General features: G+C 53.7%; 1 protein-coding gene across 3 annotated transcripts in view; it reads right to left on the reverse strand.

Moving 5' to 3' along the window:
- Nucleotides 1-13,060, reverse strand: part of ZFAT (zinc finger and AT-hook domain containing) — a 196,780-nt gene that overhangs the window by 172,909 nt on the left and 10,811 nt on the right. Inside the window, exon 1 of one of the 3 annotated variants that reach the window (XM_039240203.1) lies at nt 2,801-2,931. The exons of the other annotated variants lie outside the window; for them this stretch is intronic. The gene's annotated coding sequence lies outside the window, so the exon portion shown is untranslated. Of the gene's footprint in view, nt 1-2,800; nt 2,932-13,060 lie in introns of those variants that run through there. 3 annotated transcript variants of the gene reach the window in all.

Genomic DNA, 13,060 nt, shown 5'->3' on the forward strand with positions numbered 1-13,060 from the left:
GAGGCTTGGCTTAGAACAAAACATTATCTTCAGTTCGGTTTCTTTTACAGACCCTTCCACCAGCTGGGAATATGCCATGTACGTCGTCATCACAACTGGGAATTTGCTGTAACCAAAACACAGGCAATTCGAAGAAGAAGTAGTAGAAGAGCAGGAAGCTCAAATCAATTAAACCCTCACCACAAGCCAGCAAGGTGCGGGGCTCACACTAGGCATACTGAATCTTCACCGCCATCCTAAGAAATGGGTTTTATTACTGCAGTTCCTCAAATCTGAGACAACATCTATTTTAAGAGGCACTGGTATTTTACATACCACTAAAAAGGATTAAAATGCTGCCGAATAAAGGAAGACACAATGGTTTCTTATCACACAGATTGTAAGATGCCTCTGGATTTTAGTGGTGCTACAACGTGCGTCTTTGTATCAGTGGGACTCGGTAACACTTCCAGATCCCCACTGAAGTGCAGCTCAGTCTCAGTGCTGCAGGGGAGGCTGGCCGTGAATCCAGGAGAGCCTGGCTCGAGCCGCACTCCTGTCCCAGCACCCCCAGCACACCTGCGGCTGGGGGCCCCACTTCCAGGCTTACTTCCATGACGGTATTTGAAACCCTGCTTTCAAGAAAGAACAAGACAAACATTTCCTGAACACCAGGCACTTTCATGCTCCATCACGTGCAATCCTGACAAGGAGGGCTGCTGCTAACAGACACCTCCACGAGAGAGGGGGAAATGCAACCCTTCCTCAAGTCACTAGCTCCCCCTGTCAGAAAGTGGTCACCATATACTGATTTTCTTGAAACACGACATTTTACTACCATTTGCAGAAAGCTGCTGTAAGGAATACACGAGTCTGCGAAGTGAAGGAGTTCTCTTACGTGTGTTGCCCTGGTGCAGTGTGCAACTGGCACAGCTGTACAAGGAGGCCCTGAGCCGCAAGTCAGCCATGAAGGTATCACAACCCCATGTTACAGATAAAGATGCTGTCGCTTGTATGAGAGGATCAAATTCAGGCCTACATGGTTCCAAAGCTACTCGGTCAGCGCACAAGAAACTAACAGATTGGGAAGGAACACATGTTGTACATGCATGCATGTGGGCGTGTCTATACAAGAACATACTAACCACAGGCCACAGGAGAGCATACGGAGGAAGGCTCCGCAGGGGAGGGAGCTGGAGCTGGCCCAGGAAGCGGCAGCACAGCATGAGGCAGGAGCAGGGAGCTTCCACAAACAAGGAACGCAATCCGGCCAACAGGAGCAGAGCCTCAACCCCTGAACAGCCCTGAGAGTAGAGAGGGGAGAACAAATTCAAGGCAGGGAGGCACGTGACGGTGCCGTCCGGAGGGGGGCGGCAAGTCCTGGTCCTGGAAAGCCCACCGTGGAAGCCTGCCCAGGAGAGGCGAGGACAGCGGCCTCCTCGGCAGGAGCCCCGCCCCGAAGGAGGCAGACCCATGAGGCACACAGGAGGCCTGCCCCGCGGGAAGGGGGCTGCCCCCCAGCTCGATGGCAGCCAGAAAGCTGAATCTGTATTTGGAATCTCTAGGTTTTTAAATACAGACCAAGCCTGTGGGTCAGGCCCGTTCTGGAGGCTTCCAACCACAACCTGAGACAAGGTTCTCCACACGGGTGGCCCGAGGGCTGCTGCAGCCTGCCGGGGAGAGCCAGGGGGCCCTGTCTGAGCAAACAGAGGCAGAGCACAGGCTCCGGGCTCCCCCCCCCCCAACCAGCCAGCCCCCAGTTCCCAGGCACAGGCCCGGCTCTGGGCAGGCACATTATGAAGACCAGTTACAATGCTTTGTTTCGGAGACCCTCCCCGGTCATGGTCATGGGCCTAAGAACCCAAGAAAGAAATTTTAAAGACCCACTTAAACGTGTATTAGAAATACAGGGGTAGTGAGTGACAAGACAGGGCCTCCCTCCTGGGGGAGGCAGGCACGACCCCAGGCAGTCTGGGCCGAACACTGGCTGGAAACAGCAGCGAGGCCACAGCTGCGGACCCTGAGCTGGACACACAGACTCTGGACACAGGACCAAACACTTCCCGCGGCTGATGATGTTTTGATATGTGTCCCGGGGGCAGTGAGGCACGTGACTGGCCAGCAAGGGTAGACGAGACATCATGCCTTATGCCCCTCTGCCGTTCTCTCCACATGAAATGTTAGGATGACAAAAATGCACAGCATTCAGATGACAAAAAAAGAAAAAGAAGGGAAAATAAAGGAAATTGGTTTAACCAGTAGTGCAAGATAGACTTTGATTTGGAATCAATAAGGAAAAGGCATCCTTCACACAGCGTTATACCCAGGATAACAAGATGGCTGGTGGGTGTGGACAGCCAAGCCTTGAGGTGCCGGAACCCCAAGTGGGCGGGGCCGGGTGCGCAGATGACTGGGGATCAGGGGAGGCCGGGCTGTAGAAGCCACCGGAGCTCCCAAAGCTGGAGGTTCGAGGAAAGTTTCCCACATGTCAGCCATGGGAAGGGGAGGCATGAACACTTCATGGCCCAAAGCAGCCCCCTCAACCTTCCCTGCCACCCCTGCAACTGAGTAATGTTATACTGCCTCCTTCGCTCACACAGAGCTTCATGTCTGTGATGGCACTTGATCCTCCCCACTGACCTGTGACGAGCTAAGTCCACGGCACCACCCTAGTCATCATCGTCATCATCATCATCATCATCATCATCCCCAGCTTAGGGAGGAGAAAGCCAGGGCTCAGAGAAGTTAGTGAGTTGCAGAAGGCCAGCCAGATAAATCCCAAGGTCAAAACTGGACCAAGACCTTCCGACGGGCCACTCACCTGGTGGCCAGCACGGTGCTGGGACAGCACATTACTTCCTGTAACGACAGCAGGTCACCGCCAGGAACCCAAGCCCGGGTTCCCCACCCACAGCCCTCATCACGGCTAGGGACTCATTTCTAACGATTAATTACAACTAAGAAGAGAGGCTGCACCAAAAGGGGGCCTCGGCCCTCTGCGAGTCTGTCGTAGTTCACGACAGCCGTTCATCCCGGGAGCAACGAGCTGGAAAATGAGAGCTCCAGACGCGGGTGCTACCCACCCAGAGCACACACGCTTAGTGCGCACGCCCACTGCCCGGCTTGGCAACAGGTCCAGAACTAGGAAACAGAGGGCCACCACAGGGAGGACAAACAGCTTTTCTAGCAAATCACAAAACAAAAACAAAAGCATGGGTTGTTACCAACACGCAGGAAACGAGTGGCCGCCATATGTGTGCTGGCGGCACCCTCTGGTGGCCGATCAGGGCACCACAGCCTCCACTGCCAGGTTGGAGGTAGGCGGTAAGGAAAACATGGCTAGCATTCACTGGCCCCTAACTCTGCCAGACGCCGCGGTGTGCCTGTCCCCCACTTATCCTGTGCCTTAATCCAGGGAGGGAGAGGCTGCTGTCCTCACTCGAGCTGGGCCCAGGGAGGTGACCGCGAGGCACGCAGCAGGTGAGCGCACAGCAGCAGAGCACACACCCCACACCCACCCCAGGCCCGGTGCCCATCCTGAGGGAGTCACCATGTGACATGCTGCTTGTCCAGTGAGGGGTGGGTCCGTCCTGGCAGCCCAGTCCCAGCCAACCCAGCAGGTGAGTCAGACCCAACCGCAGCCACGGACACTCTGTCCTCGTCACCATCAGCCACCGCCCAGCCAATTCGGAGCATGCACATAAGTTACTCTCGTGTCTTACGCTGCTGTCCCATTTACGTGTCTTATGTTGCTGTCTCTGTGCAGCAGGGACGCTAGGCCAGAGAAGCCGGACTCCAAGGACAGGCGTGATTCCGGTCACACGAGGTAGAAAAGCAACATGATTCCTTGCACCCTCTGAGTCAGGCTGGGGTCACCCTCACCTAGGTCCTGGGGTGTGGCAGGGTTCCATTGGACACACAGTGAATTCAGTCTGTGAACATTCCCGGAGCTGTTTGTCTATCCTGGACATACTTTCTACATGTGTGCCATCCACCAGCTTAAAAAATTGACACAGAAAAATTCAAAGGTAAAGAGATAAGATACAAGGTAGATTCTGATTCACAAGTGAACCTCTTATTTAAAATGACACATGATGGGGCGCCCGGGTGGCTTAGTCGGTTAAGCGTCCGACTTTCGCTTGGGTCATGGTCTCGCGGTTCGTGGGTTCGAGCCCCGCGTCGGGCTCTGTGCTGACTGCCAGCTCAGAGCCTGGAGCCTGTTTCAGAGTCTGTGTCTCCCTCTCTCTCTGACCCTCCCCTGCTCACGATGTCTCTCTCTCTCTCTCTCCTAGAAATAAATAAAACATTTAAAAAAAATTTTTTTTAAATAAAATAAAATAAAATGACACATGAGGGGGTGCCCGAGTGGCTCAGTCAGTTAAGCATCCAATTTCGGCTCAGGTCATGAGCTCTCGGTTTATGGGTTCAAGCCCCGCATTGGGCTCTGTGCTGACAGCTCGGAGCCTAGAGCCTGCTTCAGATTCTATGTCGCCCTCTCTCTCCACCTCTACCCTACTCACGCTCTCTTTCTCAAAAATAAACATTAAAAAATATGTAATTAATAAAACAAGATGACACAGGAAGTGAGAGAGAAGAGCAGCCATGAAGCCCAGACCTAGACATGAACCCACCTCTGCCCAAGTAGCGTGTGACCCTGGCCCTGCATGTACTTGGGTCTTTTTGGCTTCTGTTTCCTCGTCTGCCATTGGGGGGGGGGGGTGAGGGTGAGACCGCAGGACACCATGAATACAACATGCCCAGCTCCGCGACCAATACCTCCAAAGCACAGCCCGTAAGGAGGCAGGAAGGGCATCGGGCTGGGTCAGGGCCTGGGTCCCCAGCCCCTAACTGGCTCCCACCTCCAACAGGGCAGGTTCTATGTAAGTCTCTGAATCTCTACAGGCTCAAAACAGAAGTGGCCTGCAAATGTTCAAAGTGAAACCTGGTCTTCAAGCCTCCCCTGAAGGTTCATGTGGAGAGAGCCAAACAGAGCCAGTAGCCACCGAGGCCAAAGCCAGGCAGGAGAGACAGCACCCGCCTCCACTGTGGCCCTCGGGCCCGTTATGCTCCTCCTGCCTCCCGGCCACACCCACAGATCATCTGCAAGGTGCCCCCTCCCCCCCCAGGTCGGGAGGGCTGAAGCTGCGAAATGCATGCATCCTAAATCCTGGAATTATCATCACGCGTCTCATAAAATCGATGAACACAACAGCTTCTGTAACTCACAAAGTTAACGTTTTTATGAAACTCAGGGGAGAAACCCCATGGGTGTTCCTTTGCTGACAGTGGATTCACAAAATAAAATGAAGAATGCTCCGGATCAGCTGTAATGAACGCTGGGCCAACAGTTGCTCTATAATTTTATGCGTCCACATTTCTTCCATGTTGAAACTTGGCAGAATTTTTTTTTAAAGCTTTTTTTTTTTTTTAATGTTTTATTTATTTCTAGGAGAGAGAGAGAGACAGCGTGAGCCAGGGAGGGTCAGAAAGAGAGGGAGTCACAGACTGAAACAGGCTCCAGGCTCTGAGCTGGCAGTCAGCACAGAGCCCGACGCGGGGCTCGAACCCACGAACCGCGAGATCATGACCTAAGCGAAAGTCGGACGCTTAACTGACTAAGCCACCCAGGCGCCTCTTTTTAAAGCTATTTTTAAGCACTCTCCGAGTGAGAGCCTTGGGCAATGGAGTACGCTCGCTCGCACTGAGCATAATCCGAAGTGCAGAGCGGGGCCCCCTCCTCAGGACAGCACCACGAATGATGTATGTGAACGGGAATGGCCCCCCACCACCCAGTGCCCCACCTCCGGGGCCCCAGCACTATCCCCCCACCCCCAGCGGATGAGTGGGACGCTCTGGGGAGGTAGGGAGCCCCCTGCAAATGACCAAGGCAGCTCCAAACTCTCACGCCACACCTCCTCGAAGGTGACCTGGGATCATTTCCAGGTTAAAAACAGAATGTACACAAAGCTGCAGCATGTTACAGCACATTCGAGTGCATCTGAGCACTCGATGCCCACAGCCGCCACTGACTTGGCCTCTGACTTTTCGGTGTTTGGTTTTTGTTGTGTTAGTTTATTTTGGTTCCTTTGTGTGTATGATGAGCCTTTTATCTCACTTCTGAAGGGAAAGGGCTGCATCAGGCCGGCTTTCAGTGCTGGGCCTCGGGTCCGAAACCCTGAGTCTCAGTGCAGCTTCAGAGCGAGCGGAGCAGGCTTTCACTTCCAAAACCTGCAGGCATTCAGGGAGAAAAGGGGACAATCGAAGCTGCCTGCTGACCTCACAAGGACAGCATGGGAGTTGGGGGGTGGGGGTGACATGGGGGAAGAGTGGGAAAAGGGCTTTGTAGACAGCTAAATACAATGCAAATGCAGAACCGAACGGGCATCTCTTAAGTCCTGGGAAGTCTGGCTGGTTGGCTGAATTACCATGTCCTCGCTCTGCTAACCGCCTACCACTGGGTGTATCTGGTGAGGAAGCCAGTGCGGGGGGGGGGGGGCCAACAGCCATACACACATGCATGCACAAATGCACACGTGTGCATAACGTGCCTGTGCATATATGCACATAATGTACAGGCACAAATGCACATGTGTGTAACGTGTGTGCAATGTGCACACATATTACACGCACATAACATACCTGCACAAATGCATGCATGCATAATGCACGCACATACACACATTATACATGTACACACGTACCACAGGTGCTCACACAAACACGTGCTTCCCATAGGGAAAGAAAAGACAGGCCGCTCAGAAGCTTCTGAGGAATGGATATAAAGGACACAGCATGAGTGAAGGCAGCGAGCAGAAAGCCAGGCTCAGAGAAGAGAAAGCACCACAAGGAAGGGGAGAGGAAGGTGGGAAACGAGGGATGGACGCGGAGCCGCAGGCGGAGACAGGCTGGCATCTGGGGGGCCATGGGGTCCTGGGCGGCAGGAGCCAGGGCTTCAGTTCCCACAAGGCGATTGCAGACCCAGCCGTGGAGGGACGACTCGCCCGGAGGCCCCCAGCCTCCTCCCTCTCCAACAGGGGTGCGAACTACCCACACTTCCCACAGTGTCTTCCTGCCCGCGCCCCAAGCCCTCAGGGGAAGGAAGAGCCAGGGCCGCAGGTCACTGCAGCCAGAGTATAATGACCTGACCTGTTTGCTTTTTTTAGGTTTGTTTTTATTTCTTTTAAAAGAGAGAGAGAGCAGGAGAGAGAGACAGCTGTGCAGGAGAGAGAGACAGCTGTGCAAGTAGGGGAGAAGCAGAGAGAGAGAGAATCCCAAGCAGGATCCACACTGTCAGCGCAGAGCCAGACGCGGGGCTCGAACCCACAAACTGTGAGATCGTGACCCTGGGCCAAAAGCAAGAGCCAGGCGCTCAACTGACTGGGCCACCAGGCGCCCCCAGCCCTGTTTATTGACTAGACACGCCCAGCCCTTGTTTCCTCGCTGTGCCTCCCAGGTTATTTTAAACACTGACTCAGTCCCTTCGAACATCGCTCCCAGGGTGTGCCGCCTGGCACACCGCAGTGAAGACGCCGCCTGCCCGGTCCCCGGTTCTGCAGTCCAGTCACACCCCAGGACCGGTAAGCCGGGCAAAAACAAAGCCCTCAGAAAAAAGCTGGGTCTTGCCCACCCCTTCTCCTGCCTGGGCAAGGATTCGATTCAACACACACATGATACGTACTTGCCCACAGAAAGCAGGGGTGCGAGGGGCCGCGAGGAAGAGAGGCACAGAGCGGCACTTCCGGGGCTCAAGCTGGACACTGGCGTGGGAAAAGCAGGCTTGTAAGCACAGCCTCTGAGGCGGGCAGAGATGGCCCAGCACACACTCTGCCGACGGACCCCCACTCAGCCACCAGGCTCAAGAGGCCCCGTCCAGGCCCACGCTGTCCGGCAGAAACACGACCACGGGTGTGATTCCAAATTCCCAGCGGCCACGGGAAAACAAAAGAAACAAGTGAAATCAATTCTAACAACACGTCTTCTGTAATACAGTATATCCAAAGTACTACCATTTCACTTACAAGCCATTTTGAAAAGATCAATGAGAAATTTCACATTCTTTTTCTTTTTGTATCAAGTCTTCGTAACCCAATATATATTTCCCACTTACAGAAGACCAAAGTTTGCACCAGACACAGATCCAGTATTCACCTTGTTTCCAGAACACCAGGCAACTTTCCACAGCAGGTCAGAGAACTGTGGTACGCCTGTTCTGCTCCCCTACATCCAGGGGAACCCCAGAGGGCCTCCACGGCTCCCCCCAAATCCCTGGAGTCCACCGAGTTAGGAAAATCAACACAAGGAATTAGGAAATCAGACCTTGCCAACCAGCGTCCCTGTCCACGATGTTACGGGAGAGGCAAAGACAGAGGGACATTTTCATTTATTACTGTCACAGGCTGCTCCAGGCTCCTGAGGTCGTAATCAAAGGAGATAAAATAAAGGAAGAACCTGGGCAGGAAGTGGAGGAAGATGTGGGAAACATACAAATTCAATTTCAATCTTAAGACGTCTGCTTTACGTATTATGAAAGCCAGAGACCGGCCTCAGTTATGAAGTATTTTGAACCTGAAAATTAATTCTGGGAGAAAGAACTGCCCTCCAGTAACCAGATGGGTTCACGGTGTTTTCGATTTTCAGAACAGATCTTCACATCACGCAGGAAGAGCCGATGGGAAAAGAATTCTCCAAACCACTGCCTACCCACCCCAGACTACCAGAATGACCTAACCCACTCCTCCTAGTAACCAAGATGTGAAATAAGTATTAGGTATATTCTCCCAATGCCTGGGCTATTAGGGGAAAAAAGTAATTGTAGCTTACATTCATTAGCTTCGTAACACAACATTCTTAAGTGCCTAATGTATGTTACATACTATGCTAAGCACACGTAGAAAGGAGTAAGATACAGACCCTCTCATTTTGTTCACAAGAGAGTAATTTAAAGTGACTGTGGTTTTATTTGCAGCCTAATCTCAGAGTCTTGCCTTGGAAGGGACAGAGAGGTGCCCAACTTCAGCTTTGCAGCCACTGTGCAGGAGGGACAGACAGCCCTTCCTGACTCTAACCTTCAGTGTCTGGGCAGCTACCACTTATGTTTACACAGCTGAGAACTTTAAAAAGTCAGGCAACTTCTCCCCAACCTGGCTCCAGGTAGTACAGCCTCAGGGTGACCCTGGCAAGGCCAGCCCCTCCAGCTATCGCTGAACAGGCTATCAGATGGCCCCGGGGTCCTCTCCCCTACAGGCCTGAGATCCCAGTCCTTCAGCCACACCTGATGGGTCCCCAAGCATGGCCATGGCCAGGTCAGTCTGGCCCACAGCCCCAGTGTCTCTCAAGCCACCTGCTGCAAGTCCATACGCACACATGTCCCCTAGGGGGCGATAAAGAGCAAAGGAGAAATCTGGCCTCCAGGAGTGAGTTCAGAGATGCGAGCTTGACATTCAGCAAAGTGCAAAGAGCTGGCAGGTGCCTGGAATCTGGTTCAAGAACCTCCTTCTTCAAGTCTGGGTTCCAACCTCAGTTTCTCAGACTGACTTTTCTTAAATCCCCTTCAATATAATTGGGTCTCTGTTACTTTCTTGCCCTCCCTGTATTCACCTTGGCGGCAATTACCACAACGTGTTATCACGTATTTAATGGTGTTTGTTTAACTTCCTTCCCCCCTAACAGACTGTATTTCATTAAAACTACAGTTAAAAGTTTAAAAAGAACGATGCTACAATGTAACAAAGATCTCTACCTAGAAACAGAGAAAGGCCACATTTCCTTTGTTGTGGAAACATGAGGACCAGAACATTCCAGAGTGCTCACTCAGGAAGCCCTGAGAACAGTGTTAAACACATCATTCTCCATTCGTGCTTCCCAGCAGAACAAGTCAGACCTTGTGCCAGGGAAGAAAGATGAGCTCTGGGTGGGCACCCACCAGCCAACCCCCACCCAGCAGGGGGTAAGGCTTTGCTTCTCGGGTCCTCTGACTCTGTAAAATGGGAATAAACGCAGCACTTGGAATGGTGGTTTTAAGAGAAACCAGACTCAGACAAAGAGCCTGGAAGTGATGCCCAGTGAAAGGCAGCAGAGTGCAGACAGGTGTGGGGCACCCACCCCACATCCAGGGGGAGGTCAGTCTCAGTTCCAAGGCCTTCCCGGACTTCCGCTCCTTCCTGGGACCTTCCACCCTCGGGTCATCTCTGCGCTCCCCGTCGCAATGTTTCCACAAAAAAGGCAGAACTCAGTCCTTTCACTGAAATACAAGGAATGCACGCAACCCAAAAACTCACTCAAATAACGTAGGAAAATAAACAAATAAGTATGGGGATAATCCGTAAAAGGAAATACAAACGAATGAAAGCAGACTTTAAATCAGTGACCATAACTACGGGGAAATGGGAGGCAAAGCGGGGGTGGGGGTGGGGGGGAGAGCGAACCCAAATCACCCGGGAAGCTGGTGTCTGCGCCGTATGCCTCGGGTCAGAGGGAAACAGAGGTCATTACATACTGAACTCGAGTTAGGGGCTTCTTTCCCAGAGATGCAGGTTAGCAATTCAGAAACTATTTTTAGCATATCCTAAGACTGAGCAGTAAGTACCTTGCCGGAGGTGCTGGGAGGCAGTCTCTCTGGAGGAGAGAAGGCGGTTAACAGGGAGGGTCGGGACTGGACAGATCTGCAGACAGGGGTGTGTGCGGCCATGCATGAGCCTCCTGCGAGTGTGCCTGGCGAATGTGCAGCACGCACCCATTCCCCTGCTGCGCTCGCGGGAAAGGCAGGCAAGCAAGGCACTCGAGCACTAACGAGCTCGCCCCGCCCCACATCTCCTTCTCTGAACGCCATTCTCCGTCTCAACCATCATTCTTCTCTAGAAACAGCTGGTTCCAGGGAAAGGGAATACCCTGTCGGACAGAAATCAAGGAGGTTCTCAAAGAGGGGGCATGTCAAAGAGGCCTCAACCATCCAGACGTGGGGAAACTGGATCATCAAAATAATGATAATCAACAAAATAATGATAAAGGATGACAAACCACTGAATAAAGAACTCATGAGTCCACAGTAATATAAACAGACATGTTTATTTTTAAAAAGGAAGCTCTTGCTCGCATAGAAAGACAACTTTAGTAAATGCCGAAGAAATGCTGGCATGAGAAACGCATCGTCCGGCAACCGTCAGTGATGACGGGTTCTGGAAGGGATCATCCATGGGAGCTACAACTCACGGGTGAAGGAAGCTTGAGAGATGAAGAGGAACAGGGTGAGGGCACGGTGTCAAAATGTCTCAGCATGAGACGATTACCAAGTCTCAAGACAGTAACAGTCTCTCGAAAGAACCCAACCCCCTCAAGCGGGCGCTGCGCACGATGCGCCCCTGGGTTGGAGGGCCGGGAACGGGGCCCCTGCTGCGGAATGTGCGGCCCCCGTGCCCGAACTGCAGGGTCTGAATGGAACCACGACGGAACACGGCCCAGGGGAGGGACACGGGCTCTAACACAGGTTGACCGTACCCTACAGTGTCACAGGACACAAAGATGGAGGGGCCACCCGTATTTAAAGGGTAAAGGGTCACAAGGACTGAACGCAGGGCCTAAGCCACGACTTCCTTTGGCTCTTATCAGAAATTGCCGGAACTGGGGAGCCTGAATTTCAGTCAGTGGAATCTGCACCGTATCAACATCATGTTCTCACGGTGATAATCGTAAGGTGCTTACGGGGAGACTGTCCTTGTTTTTAGAGAACAAACGCTGGAAATCTTTCAGAGCCAGGTGGAAGGGCACCCTGTCTGCAACCCGGCCTCTGGTGTTCTAGAGAGACGGCGGGGGGTGGGGGGGGGACAGCTGGTGGGCTCTGAGACGGCCTCAGTCAGAAAACACCAGCGATACTGCACACGCCCGGTCCTGAACCACAGGGCCCTCACTTCACGTCAGCCCTCTCGCCGCTCAGGCCACGCACGCCGGGCACAGTTCAGGAGCCACGTTCAGGAGACACGGGATGAGGCGTCAACAGGGCCCGCCAGGAACATACGCAGACAGCCGCCCCACTAATGGCAGCGGCATAAGAAAAGCCAGAGGAAGTGGGAGCGATGGAGGGTGGCGCCAGGAGGGGCGGCCGGGGGGGGGGACAGGGTGCGATGCTCAGGCCCCCAGCAGAGCAGGCTTGCTGGGAGTTCGTGTTTAGGGTAACAAAAGGGGCGTCTGGTGGCTCACTTGGGTAAGCGTCCCACTGGCTCAGGTCCTGATCTCACGGTGCATGAGTTCGAGCCCCACGCTGGGCTCTGCGCTGACAGCTCTCTTGCTCTCTCAAGAACAAATATTTTAAAAAATAAATGATGTAGATAAAACAATAACACCAGCAACAGCACGGGATGCCCCGATCACAGCTGTGCACCTCACAGCCGAGGCTTCCAGACATCAAACACCTGACCCCCTCTCTCCTCCCTTGAGCCACTCTGGCCACAGCCCCTGAAGGTCAACGGAACCGTCATGTCCAGCCCAGAACTCTTCTCCCAACCAACAGGATCGGCCTCCTGAGGGCCGCCAGGGGTTAAGGGCACAGCGGCTCCTGGCCACCCACTCACCCCAGACCTGGTCCAGGGACAGCAGCCAGGAAGCCGTCACCGTCCCTTCCACCCAGTCCCCGCCACAAAAGCTCTCCTCCAGACCCATGTCCCCTACCCGGCACCTCTCACATGGCCTCCAACCAGAGAGCAAGACTCGGGAAAATTCAAAAGGAAAATTACAGCACGACGGCTCGGTTTTCTTCTAAACTCTGAGAAGAAGAGAAAGCGGGGCTGGGTGGGGGGAGGGGGCAGAGACGGACGCGAGAAAGGCGGGGTTGGGTGTGGAGGGCTCCTGGCACCTTGGCGTCCAGGACCCTACAGCCTTCCCTCCAGTCCAGGAACCTGGCGCGGCCCCCCACCCCCGGCCCCACAGGGCACAGGGGAAAGCAAGGACAAAGGCTGGGTCTGCCCGCATGCAGGGCACACCCACCCCAGGGCACCCGGCTAACTCAGGCAGGCGACGGGTTAAACGCCCGACTAAGAATGCTTCTAGACTCTGCCAGAAGGGCAGGAGGGCCCGGAACAGGGGGCTGCGG

The sequence above is a fragment of the Hyaena hyaena genome, unplaced genomic scaffold (assembly GCF_003009895.1).
Source record: "Hyaena hyaena isolate Hyena2069 unplaced genomic scaffold, ASM300989v1 scaffold_169, whole genome shotgun sequence".
Taxonomy (NCBI): Eukaryota; Metazoa; Chordata; class Mammalia; order Carnivora; family Hyaenidae; genus Hyaena; species Hyaena hyaena.